Here is a 14,001-nt window from a genome sequence, read left to right on the forward strand (position 1 = left end):
AACAGGGCTCTGTGACGCCTGGCGGGTATGGCACCCAAGACGGCGACAATTCACACACACCTGTGAGGCCCATGGGTCACACTCCAGAATCGACCTGGTGCTGCTCCTGAGCACGGACTGCACAACCCTCTCCCATATTGAGATATTAGCGAGGGGAGTCTCCGATCACGCCCCACTTCGGTTTGTCATAGGTCCCGCCAGATCTCAATCTCGCCCCATGCGGCACTTAAACGTGTGGTACCTTCAAGACAAGCCCCTCACAGAACAACTGCGACGGGCACCGCAAGACTACTTCGCATTGAATAAAGGGTCGGTGACCTCGGCGGGTACTTTGTGGGCAGCAGGTAAAGTGGTATCAAGGGGCACAGCCAAAGACTTGATACGGAGACAAGAACGTGCATGAACCCAACACATTGAACAACTAGAGCTTTGTGCTTTGTGCAATGAAGCTTGAAGAACAGAACACAATAGACCCAAACAACAGAACGGAATGACAACTAATCCTAATCCGTGAGGAGATCCGAGACCAGTCCCTGGAAGCAGCGAAACACCTGTGGAGAGCCACCACAGCGAGGGTTTATGGGTGGGGGGACAAATCCAGGAAAATGCTATATTGGCGGGTGTCACGTCATCATGCCTCCAGGAAAGTCCCGGAAGTCTATGATGGGGGAGGAAACCCTGTGGTAAAACACCCGGAAATAGCGAACACCTTTGCCATGTACTATCAAACACTGTATCAAAAGTCTGCCCTGGTTGACCTGGAACTGGCTCAACGCATGCTAGACGAGGTCCCCCTCTCACATCTACCGGCAGTGGAGATGTAAATCCTAGATGAAGCTATCAGTGCTGAAGAAATAGGAACAGCCATATCGACTCTTGGCGCTGGGAAAACGCCGGAACCCAACGGGTTCCCCGCTGAATACTATAAAGCCTTTAGAGAGGATGTAACACCGTACCTGCTAAACCTCTACGCAGAGGTCAAAGAGAGTGGAGCCTTCCTCTGAGAAATAGACACCGCCACCATTGTGGTACTCCCTAAATCCCAACCTCCCTCACCATACTGCGCTGATTATAGACCAATATCACTGATTAATACCAAAGTAAAAACTTTTGCCACCATCCTCGCTAACCGCCTAAAAAGTGTCTTACCACAACTGATCCACCCGGATCAATGTGGATTCATGGCCACTCGCAGTACTGAACACTGTATCCGTCGTCTACATGTGGCCCTGGCCGAACGCCACCGGTTACACAGGGATCTGGCCCTTCTACTCATAGATTTTGAAAAGGCCTCTGACTCAGTGGATTGGGGCTTTCTCTTCTTGGTGCTTCAACGAGCAGACCTAGGCCCAAGATTCTGTCGTCTGGTTCAGACACTATATGCTAACCCCACAGCCCATATACAGGTGAATGGCACATTGTCCTCAACATTCGTAGTGCAGCGAGGAACACATCAGGGATGTCCCTTGTCTCCCCTCCTGTTTATCCTGGCCATCGAGCCCCTGGCCCAGATGATCAGGACGGACCCGGTGTACCGCGGGTGGAATTGGGGTCACTCCCAAGAAGACAGAATTGCACTATACGCCGATGACGTTTTGCTGTACATGGAAGACCCACAAAGCCTCTGCATTTTACGGCACTACGGGCGGGCATCGGGACTGAAGGTGAATCCCACTAAATCGATGCTGATCCCACTGGCTGGCGCACATGACTGCTTCGACTGGCAAGACACAATACCACTACATCGAATTAAATACCTGGACATCTGGGTGTCCACCCTGCCCAAACTGTCTTGGGCCAAAAACCTGACACCGTTACTGACACGCATAAGGTCATACTTGCAAAGATGGCAAACCTTGCCGCTAAATGTAATGGGTCGCGTAGCACTTTTCAAGATGATGGTCCTGCCGAGGCTCCTGTATACCTTTCAGAATTTTCCCCTGCCAATACCTCGCTCCTGGTTCAGGGCTCCCGAAAATGCCGCAGGCCAGTTCCTATGGAGAGGTGCTAGACACCGAGTAGTGACCCATCGCTGTAGGAGAGGAACGTATGACGGAGGCCTAGGTACCTCAGACCCCTACCTGTATTATCTAGCCACCCAGCTCATAGTGATTCACGACTGGTTTAATGGAGGATGGGGAGACCCGGCTTACCGAGTGGAACTTGAGATCTTGGGGTTTACACACATCCTAGGAATACTATATGGGAGACCCCTCCCACGGGGCATGGGAGAGGTGACCAGAGCGGCCTTTTTGGCATGGCGCGCAGCTTTAAGACACACCCGATGGAACACCACTATCACACACCAGACCCCACTATGGGCAGGGAGATGGCTAAATGCAACAGCGTCATTGGAGGGATTCACAGACTGGGACCGGCTAGGCATTTCCTTGGTGGGTGACGTGTGGAAAGGTGAAACAGTTAAGTCCTTCCGTGACATGCAGATAGATTTCCAACTAAATCAGACACAGTTCTTCAAATACCTTCAACTCAGACATGCTCTGAGGGTCCACTTACCAACCACCAGCCCCCTGCCTGAATTCAACCCTCTCGAGGCCAAACTACTCATGGGTAACCTGGGGAGGAAAGGTGTCTCCCAAATATATAAAATGCTAATTAACAACGCTCCCGGAGACCTGAACTCCATCAGAGTAAAGTGGGAGTCCTGGGTGGGGGCCTTAGAGGATTCGGAATGGAGGGAGGCTCTGATGGCGCCCAGGGAGTTGGCGGTGTCGACCAGACTCCGCGCTGTGCAATTCTGCTACTTACACGGGGCTTACCCACCACTGTCCAGAATACACCGGGCGTGTCTGCACCCCTCCGCCCAATGCCCACGGTGTGGGGATGGCCCTGCCGACTTCTTCCATATGGTCTGGTCCTGTCACGTGATACAGACATTCTGGGTGGGGGTACTCCGGGAGATCGGGCCGCCCTGGGTCAGGAGGTTTAAAGGTCTGCTAAATTGGCCCTGCTGGGGGTGATGAAGGAGATGGGAGGCCCACGAGCGAAGCGAGCCCTGGCCGCCGCGGCCATGCTGGTCGCCAAAAGAGACATTTCCACTGCCTGGATCTCCCCTGAGGGCCCATCAATTCGAAGGTGGCAAAAAGGTGTTGATTGGTGTGCTAACCAAGAGAAAGTGGTATATGAATCTAGAGGCTGCCCCCGCAAATTTGAGAAAATCTGGTGAGGATGGATGGTTGTATGATCATAAAATGGACAAAGGGAGCGAGCATGGTTGTGGTAACAGAGCTTAAGCTGGATGGTCCTGTCAGTCTGTACTCATGTTCAAACTGTTGCCGATGGCGGCCCGTCGTTAGAATGTACTGCCATGTAAATGCTCTCAAAAACAATAAAAACTTGTTTATCAAAAAAAAAAATATTTAAATGTTCTTTAGTTCATTTATTATTTGATGTGTTAATATTGTTTGTAGATTGTATTCCTATTTTTTAAATTGTAGATTGTAATTTTTTATAGTGGTTTAAAACTTCTAGTTTAAATGCTAATTGTAATTTATAGTATTGTAGCAAGTTGTAAGTTTGGAGGGGATAGAGTGGGACATTAAATATTAATTAATTTTAAAATAATTAATAATTTTTAAGTACGTTTTTAATTGATATCAATTATGTATTTTATGTAATTCTGATTAATTGTACTGATATTCAAGGTGTGGATTGCAACGTTTGGAAGGGCATAGGGTGTGGAGTTAATTAGATAATAATTAATTAACAATTATTTTTTTGTTTACTATTTGATTATTAATGATATAAATTGTGTAATAAACATATTTGAATTTAGGTGCTGGCTGCTGGGTGTGTGGGGCTATTAGGTGGGAAGTTAATTAAGTAGCAATAAATTACCAATTAATTATTAATTTATTCTTAATTAGTGAATTGATTATCAATTATGTACATTAAGTTATACTGAATTATTTCTCTTAGATTATAGTTGCAGTTTGCTATGTGTTTAGGGGCATAGATTGGGGAGTTAATTAAGTAGTACCTAAAATATAATAATTATTATTGTATAATTATACATTTCATTGTTAGAAATTATGTTATTTGTGTTATGCGTATTTATTTTAGTTAAATTTCAGGTGTGTTTGTTAGTTTTTAAGGTTCAGTAAGCAGTAATTAAATAACCATTATTTTTAATTTAAAATGTATTATTACATTGTGAATTCTGTTAACTGGTTGATCTCTTTGTATTTTTACACATATATATTTAAAATGTTAATAATTTTTATATTAGGAGTTTTATGTTGTTTCTGAATTTATAGGGTTCTTCAAAAATGTAATGAATTTGAAGTGAGGTAGTTTACCTACAGTGGCTTGGATCGGAGTGGGAAGAGTAAATGTAACCCATCCAAAGTCCAACTCTTTCTCTACTGTTAGGCAGACTGGAGTGGGACTAGTAAATCTTACCCTTTCAAAGTCCAATGCTTTCTCTACTATAGCACAGGTTGGTGTGGGAATAGCAAAAAATTTACCCCTCCAAAGTCACAACTTTCCCTACTGTTGCACAGACTGAAGTGGAAATAGCAAATCTTACCCCTCAGAGGTCCAATGCTTTACCTACCATTGCACAGACTGTAGTGGGAATAGTAAATTGAACCCCTTCAAAGTCCAGTGCTTTCTTTACTGTTGCACAAACTGAAGTGGGAATAGTGAACCTTACCTACATGAAGTCCAATGCTTTCCCTACTGCCACATAGACTGGAGTGGGAATAGCTAATTTAACCCCACCGAAGTCCAACTCTTTCCATACTGTTACACAGACTGTAATTGGTATATTAAGTGTAATCCCTCTGAAGTCCAATGCTTTCCTCACCGTTGCACAAACTTGAATGGGACTAGTAAATGTAATCCCATTGAAGTCCAACGTTTGGCCTTCTGTTGAGCTTTTAGGAGTGGTAATAAGATATGTAACCCAACCAAAATCCTACACTTACTCTACTGTTGCATAAATTGGAGTGGAAGTAATGTAATTATTATTCTCAGACTGCAATACATTTCCTACTATTAGTTAAATATGTTTATTATTAATATTTATTATTAAAAGGTGTTTACAATTTAAATTTTATAGAATGCATTGTGCTTTTATTTGTTTTTGAATTATTATATGTTATTATATTTTTGTAATTGTCTTTTTAATTTCTTTTTTTTTATTAGTTGGTTATTTATGTGATGTTTTAGAATTGAATTGTTGTTTTTATGTGTTGTGTACATATATATATATACATATATATACACACACACACACACACACACATATATAACATTTTTATAGAAGTAAATTTAAAGAAATAAACAAAAAATTATATAATTTAAAATATCTTTTTTAATTAATTGTGTTTTATTCTATATACATTCTATATTCTATATACATGTAGATATATAACTATGTGTGTGCGTGTTTTTATAAGTATATATGTATATATCGTATTCAATATTAGTGAGAATGTATTTAATTACCCTTATATTAATGGTATATATTAAAATATTTAAATCTTACTATTTTAAACTATATATATTTTTTGTGTGTGTTTTAATGATATAAGAGTGAAACAATTGTTTTTATGATGTTGCATTCACCATTATGAGGATAAGGAAGGTATATTTTTGTAAATTTAATTTTTGACACAATACTTGTGATACACAATATTGTTGATTTCGACATTCTGTCAGTGATCCAACTGGCAGTGACAGTTCTCAACACATAACCTCAGGAACATTTTGCTGAAAGTCAAGTTTGGCACATGTGGGTATGATCCTGCTAGTCGACAAAAACGTCTCAAAGAAAACCAAAAACAGGAACCTTTACAGAGTGTTCAATTTGGTCTCCTTCAAGTCCATGACCAGCTCATCAGGAGACTTGCTGTGCTGCCCTATGACAAATCCCCGAAAATAGGGCCTTAATCTTTCACATGTCCAGTGAAAAAGCTCCAAAGTCATTTTTCACTGTGGCAAGGCTGGCTCTCTAAAAAGGTCAACACTGGTTTACACCATTACCTTTAATACGTGTTAAGTTCAGTTTGGAAATAGCCAGAAAAGTGGGCCAAGTGCCAATTCCAAGGACTGATTTTAATTGTAAAACCCAACTTAATAGTCAAGGCAGATTCTGTATTACTATTTTGGAAATTACACCTTTATAGATTTGTCATTTTACCTGTCCTACATTAAAAGACTTCCCTACCAGTGTCCATCTGTCAACTGAACCCTGATGGCTTGTCTGTGGTGAGTTCTGTATTGCTGACAGACCTTGTACAAAGGGCTGTGGGTTTGAGGAGGGGGACTTGTCACTCAACCAGATGGCCCGGGGACTGTACCTAGTCTCTTCCTGAGTGTCAAAGGATTCCTACATTTTTGCTGGCAGAAGAAGCTCACCTTTAGATCTGCGTCTCTTGTCAGACATGCAATAATTCCAGTGTGAGTAGAGGAACTGACCAAAAACTGGTTTGGGGTAGACAAAGGCTTTCCATCCACTCATAGGTTGGCACTGGGGGGGCATAAAAGTGAAGCCCACAAATTTCTGTTAAAAACACTCGCGCACTTGTATGAAATGAGAAGGAGGATTACCCTGTTGTCTGCAGAACCAGAGGGAAGACTGGACATGCTTGTCTTGTACACCAGACTCCAAGCTTCAGTTGGATGACCTCCTGTTTGAGCTACAGAGACACAGCACATTTCCAGCAACTTCTCTCTCTGCAACTACAAAGATGACCAGTTTGAACTAGATTGCCTTGGACCCTGCTGCTGGACTCTTGGAAGGTCTTAGAGTGTACTTTTCCTTTCCCCAGACTGCAAGAACTGGGACTGAGAACATTTTTTACTAACTTTCTCCCTGGAGAACTGATGAAAACCACTGTCACCATTGAAGCAACAGCTTTCGACCTCAAATAGCCTGTTGGCCTCAACTTGCTGGTTTGCCCGCTGAAGAAACCCAACTTTTAAAAAGATTTCTAAGTCCAAATGTGGAGGGCTTCATCAGGACAGACTATGAGCAGCACTAGTTCAATGGTAAGGCCTTCCAGTCCATGAACTTCAGACTTCACCCTCTCGAACTTCTGCCGATGATCACAAGGAAGCATTGCTCGGCAGCAGCCTGTCTTCGTTAAGCCTTGCTCCAGATCTATCTTGCAACTTACTCCAGCAAAAACTCATTAATCACCACTTTTTCCAGGAAAGTTTCTAAATCAGAAGTTAAACTTTCCACCAAGATGAACCTAGCCCTGCAACTGACCCAAAATCCATTACGGTCAGTTTTAATTTTAGACTTTTACTCTGGCTGGCACACCCAATAACTGCAGTAGGCACATTGTGTGCTTTTTGGTGCTTTTTATAATTCAAACTTTAAAAATTCATATTGCTAGTTCTACATATTGTATTTTTTTTGTTTTTCAGCCATTTAAAATGTTCTTTAATTTTCTTAATTGGTTTGGGATTTTTGTGTTATGTTTCACTGTTTTAGTACAGCATCAAAAATTTACATTTTGCGTACAAGATGAGCCTGACTGTTTTGTGCCAAGCTACCAAAGGGTTAAACATGGGTGTATTTAGTGACTTTAGTGGTTCACCCTGCCAAGGATTGTGATTGTTATTTGAGGTGGGTTCTCACCCCCTTCAATTAATACTTCAATTTCTTACAGTTAGCTTTTATACAGGGATTGCACGATACCATGCATTATAAACATTTAATAATTTCCAAAATAAAACTTTTGTGTGAAAACTTAGACTGGTTCTGTTTGAGTTCCGTCCTGCACAGACTGCCTTCTGCAACGATCCTGCTGTGGATGGGGTGCTGGTGGTGATAATATTTTGTGAGAGCTATCCTTATCTGCCAGCATAGGAAACCTTTTACTGGTCGATATGTTAAGTAAAATATCACAACATGTAATTTTTTGCATGCAGACTGTGGCCCTCTGTAAAGCTCATCCACTCATTTACATACATTGGAATTGGCTTTTTGAAAGCCCTACAGTATGTTCACTAACTGAATGGGTGCATTTGTGAGCTACATTAAACGTTTTTACTGTGAGAGCATTCATGAATATATAATAGCATTATCCATTGTCTTAAATCATATGCACTTTTGCCTAAAATGGTAAAACAAAAAGCTGACTTAATTGGTCAATTAAATATGTCTAATGCATTTAAGATGTTTTCTGTTTTAACCAATCCAACAAATATCTGTCTTCAAAATCACCTCTAGACAAACGGCTTTATATTCGACAGTGGAAAAGCATATAGGAACCCTGGCTATGAAAATGTTAATTTGACAATAATTATGTGATTAAATTACCAGTATTACGTATAGAGTGCAGATTTTTCAGTTTGTGATGGGGTGTACGTCTTGCAAAGGAAGGGCATAGTTAAACATGCCTCCTATCTATGTATCCAGTCTTGTGAGAAAAATGTGCTGTTCAATAGAATTGTATCTTGGTGTCCTCTATTTGTTGGTCTTTATTTGGAAAAATAATGTGATTGGATACTCGTTATAGCATCCAGAAAATTACAGAAAAACATTGAGGGCATACTTTAAGTCACCACTGCTGCTATTGCTACTACCCTCTGATAGCTGCCCTGCGCTAGTTGCCATGAACACAATACCTGAACTTGTGTGAGTATAGCCACATGCGTTTGAGTGTGTGGGCCTATTAACGGATGAAACTTATCAATGAGATGTAGTAAAACCTGGGTACTGAGCCTATACTTTTAAAAGATTACTTATTCGGTTTGGTCAAACATAGCTATCCTAACTCTAAAAACCCTTTCTTTGAGACTATGGGGGTTATTACAACTTTGGAGGAGGTGTTAATCCGTCCCAAAAGTGACGGTAAAGTGACGGATATACCACTGTTAACGCGTCCGTCTATGTCAATTTATACACATCAGGACTCGCTTTAGGCCAATGAATCTTTGGGCCCAGTGGTGAGACACCGTAGGACGAGATAACTGATCAAATATCAATCAATATGTCAATAACATCATCAACCTTTAACACCAAAATATCTCTCACTTTAGACATAAACGAACATTCGGCGCAACCATGACCTTTCAGTCATGAATAACCACACCTTAATGGAGTTAAAAAGTTTTATTCCCTATTGATTACAATCTAGTAGCAAAGGCATTAATCTCAAAGTCAATAAACATATAAGCACGATTACAAGATGACAACCACAATAAGCTTTCGATAATGCAAAGATCAGTAGCATAGACAATCAGATCGATATAAGCGGATTATAACACATGATGCCTTCTAAGATACTAGTTCAGCATAGCACCAAGTCAGTCACGTCAGTTTGTCAGTCAGAGTGAATACCTCGTCTAACCTCTAATTAGCATTAGCATGTTGGGCGTCATGCAAAACAATTTTGAACATCAATTTGGAAAACATCTAACTAAGGTCTCTATCAAAACATACAGCAGTTGGTACCTAGAAAGAAAGGCAAAATGAATTTCCATTAGCAATTATATAATTACCCTCCTCTGATTAAGTCAGCATTCAGGATCAGTCTTCGTCTTCAGGACATCAGTCAGATCACCGTCAGTCTATCTAAGTTAGAGGCAAGAGACACTCTCCTCATAAGGAGAAAAGTGTAAGGGGCAGTAATATGGGCAAGGATGGTTTGTCTAAGTCTCAAGTCACAGAATAGTGTGACAGAGTTTCGGGATGTAATCAATATCATTCCCTACCTAATGCCTGGTTATTTCCTGTGTCATGGGTTTTTATCCCTTTCTAGTAATTCATTCCCCCAAAATTCTATTGGTTAGTCAATACACCCCATCATTGTTAACCTATCAAATTATACATTAAGTAATGCATTTGTCATCTCTCGATAATATTTAGTCTTCTGATTGGTCTTCATAATCAGCCTTCCGTAGGTGGCATATCCGGGGTTACTTCATCAGCTTGGCACACGTCTCAGGTTAAAAGTTCTCGTTCCCTCGTCTCATTGTCCTTGGAAGTATCTACAAATGTTTCGAAGCACAATCATTTTATACTAAAAGATGTTAGCATGCGGATGGGAAAATGTCCCTATGTTTCGAACTAATACAGAGAGAACAATAGCTGGTTCATGGTCGTTTGCAAGTTCTGCACACTGAAGAGACAGGAAAAATACGCTTTTAAATGAGAGCTACACAGCTTCTGCTTGGCTCATGCTAACTTAAGATATACGAGTTTTAATGAATGCCGTTTTATACGTTTTAATGTGCTCAGTTAGGCAAACTATAAACGATTATTCCTTACAGTTTACATTAGTTTATACATATGAACGATTCTCCATTTTTATGAATACGCTTTTAATAAGTGTTTTATTAATACAGCATTGTTAGACATAAGCATTTCACGTCTATAATATGTAATATCCAAATACGCTCTCTCACCACCAGCCGTATTACGAGTCCATTATATCCTATGGAACTCGTAATACGGCTGCTGGTATATCCGTTACTTTTGGGACGGCTTAACACCTCCTCCAAAGTTATAATAACCCCCTATGTCTTCTCTGCTACATTGTTAGAAGGCTCTACTTTCAAACCATCACATATAGTGCAACCATGTTGAGTGAAAAAAAAATGGCTCCACCTTTGATAGTTTGTACATGGCTAACACCTAATTTCATTTGGTGCAAGTTAGGTGCAAAATGATTGATTTGCGGCTGTTTGCAATATGGGAATGGTTCATATATAAAGTTTACTACTACCTATTTGCTAAACGCAAATAGGAAATTCCTCTTAAAAGTTACAAAAACAGCAACTTCGTAACTTCTCCACTCGGTGTGTAAAAATAAGAAATAGATTTTAGGAAGTGCGCATTACATACCAGGGCCCATATTTATATTTTTTGACGCAAACCAGCGCTGGCTTGCGTCAAAAAATGTACCGCCGGCTAACGTCATTCCTACGCGCCATGCGGCGCCATATTTAAGGATTGACGTTAGCCGGCGCTGCGGGCTGGTCAGAGTAAAAATAAATGACTCAAACCAGGCAGCGCCGGTGTAAAGGAATATGGGGGTTGTGCGTCAAAAACGGGTGCAAGTCAGGTTTGAGTAAAAAATCACGGCTCAAGCCGGACTTGCGCCATTTTTTGCGCAGAACCCCTATTGAAATGACTCCTGTCTTAGGAAAGACAGGAGTCATGCCCCCTTGCCCAATGGCCATGTCCATGGGACTTCTGTCCCCTGGGCATGGCCATTGGGCACAGTGGCATGTAGGGGGGCCCAATTTAGGCCCCCCTATGCCACTTCAAAAAAATATATATATACTTACCTGAACTTACCTGTACTTACCTGGGACGGGTCCCCCCATCCATGGGTGTCCTCCAGGGGTGGACGAGGGTGGCAGGGGTGTCCCTGGGGGTAGGAAAGGGCACCTCTGGACTGCTTCCATGGTCAGAGACCATGGAAGTGAGCCCACAGGTCCCTTAACGCTGGCCCTCACCCAGGCGCTAAAAAACGGCGCACATCAGGCTGGGTGCCTTTTTTAAGGCCCGCCTCTTCCTGGGTGTCAAAATGACGCAGGAGTATAAATAAGGTGCACAGGCCTTAAAGTCATTTTTTGGGTGGGAACGCCTACCTTGCATGTCATTAACGCAAGGCAGTTTCCCGCATCCAAAAATGACGCACACGGATGAATTGTTACGTTCACGGTGTCGGGCGTCATAGTATAAATATGTCAGGCGAAGAAGGTGGCGGATGCCAGAGAGTGCTTGCACATCTGCTAAGCGTATGTCAATAGTGAAATCCGAGCGAAGTCATAAAATTTAAACAATATGGTGTTGGGTGCCAGGCTAGCCCTAACACCTGCCACTGCAGGTGTCGGAGGGCCACACACTGAAGAGTGGGTGGTTGCCTAAATATTGAAAGAAGAGTGGCCAGGGCACACTAATAGCATGAATCCTGATCCTGATAATGTTCAAGAATAAATAGAAAGTTCGTTCTTGGAAGATTATGTGTAGATATTTATTATAAGTGCAGGTAGAAAGTAGAAATCTCAATCAAAAGACTGCGTTGTACAAAATGACCATGTGTCCAGAGCAGCCAGATGGTGATAAATGGTCAAAGTTACAATAGGATGTTCGAATGTAACAATAAGTCCATACAGCAAAACTGCTAACACGTGTTTCGTCTTCAAGACTTTGTCAAGGCTGTGGAAACATAGATGAAAAATACATACATGTCGGTATAGTATAATTGCGCAAGGTGACTTCACAACGTCTAAAATTCTTTGTACAGAGGTAAAGAGAACAATCAATTAAGTGTAGGGATGCGTATCGTTAATGTGACGACCAGAATGTAGTGTGAATGCCTCAATAGGTCTTATAGGTGACTCACGTTCCTGAAGAAAAAGGCAAACAAGTCAGTCTAGAGTGGAATAAAACGGCAACATCATGCGAGGTGAGATTGTCATAAACGTGTCTACACAGTGTGAGACAGTACATGTGCTTTAAATTTTTTTAGAAAACATTGAATCTTAGTGGTGAAGAAACAAGGGGGGATGCAAAGTGTGTTGTAATGTGGATAGAAGATCTATAAATGGTGTGAAGAAAAAAGAGTAAAGAAAGAAGTAAGAAGTAATTGAAAGGGGGTAAGGTACCTTCAGATGTATTTAAAACATTATATGTAAACACTAAAGGTACATAGATCAAGCTGCTGGTAGTCATGAGTCCTTGGGAGAAATCAAATAGTATAGGCAAATGATGGCCATGATAAGCCTGGGTTATAAAACAGCAAAAAATACAATTTAATGTAAAGCAGGTGTTATGCAGAAAGCTACTTGATTTTAAAGCTACATACGGAGTAAATAATCTGGTATGCCAAGTTCTATATTGTCGCTGGAGCGTTGCCCCGTCACTAGCTTTTCCAAGGTTGCTGTGATTTTACATGTGTAATATTCTTTTCACTTTCTAGAAAAACTCGAAAAGTGAAGATGGAGCCTATCAAATTAGAAAGGTTTTCTCACAACGCAATTAAAAATTCCTAAAGGAACGTTTTACTTAATCTTTTTATGCCCATGCCATGCCCCCTAATGCCACTTTAACCGCTTATAAAAACCAAAATCTCGATCAGAAAAAATGTAATTCTAAAACTAGAGAACATTTTATCACTTAGTCTCTGTCTGTGGTATAACTTTACTTCATGCCATGTTAAGACACACAATCGGAGCATGCTGCGCACTACCAGACTTCTACAGCAATTGAAAGGCTATTCTATTCACACAACGTGGTATGCTTTTGTCACATATTTATTTTTTCTAGCTGACACAGATTAGTAAATCTTTCCTCGCCTGGCTGCCTTGAGTTCCCCGTAAGTGGGAGAAAGTAGTGAGAAAAGCCAGCAACGCTGGCAGTACCTTACCTCAAGTATTTGTGGAGCGAATAAACCTGTGCCGTGTGCGTCGGGGTTTTGGCAGAGTGTTTGGCCCATGTGTGTGTCAGCCTCTTTTATAGGTTGATCGGTTCAGGCAAAAGAGAGTCAAAATAGAAAAGGGACTCTAATTGAGACGGCGAGCAGTTTGAGCAGCCCAAGGTGGGGGCCATTTTGAAACGGAGTGAGTCCATACAGAGACTAGTGCTACGAGCAATGGAGGCATTCAGAAAAGGAGAGGGGTGTGGAGATCAGACGTAAGAGTCATGCAGAAAAGTGTGTATAATAAATATAATATAACTGTAGTTTGTTAGAAGTACCATTGTCACAAGTTAAGGCATAATACACAAAAGGTGGTATGAACTACCGTCAAACAATGTATAAGTATACAAAACAGTAGGCATGATACAAGACCAAGATGAGTGGGTTACAGATTCATCTTGTAAGTCAGAGAACTTACTAATATAGAGAACAGAAGTTATAGCTGGACATATAAAAAAATACATCTTAGTGTATGAAATATATGGAGGTGAGTGTTTTTATACAGCTGAGTTTTAAAGAAAGGTGTATAGATCCTTGTCAATGTTAATGCCCTGCTCAACAGCTCTGAGTCTAATAATCCAACTGCTTT

Source organism: Pleurodeles waltl, chromosome 1_2 (assembly GCF_031143425.1).
Source record: "Pleurodeles waltl isolate 20211129_DDA chromosome 1_2, aPleWal1.hap1.20221129, whole genome shotgun sequence".
Lineage (NCBI taxonomy): Eukaryota > Metazoa > Chordata > Amphibia > Caudata > Salamandridae > Pleurodeles > Pleurodeles waltl.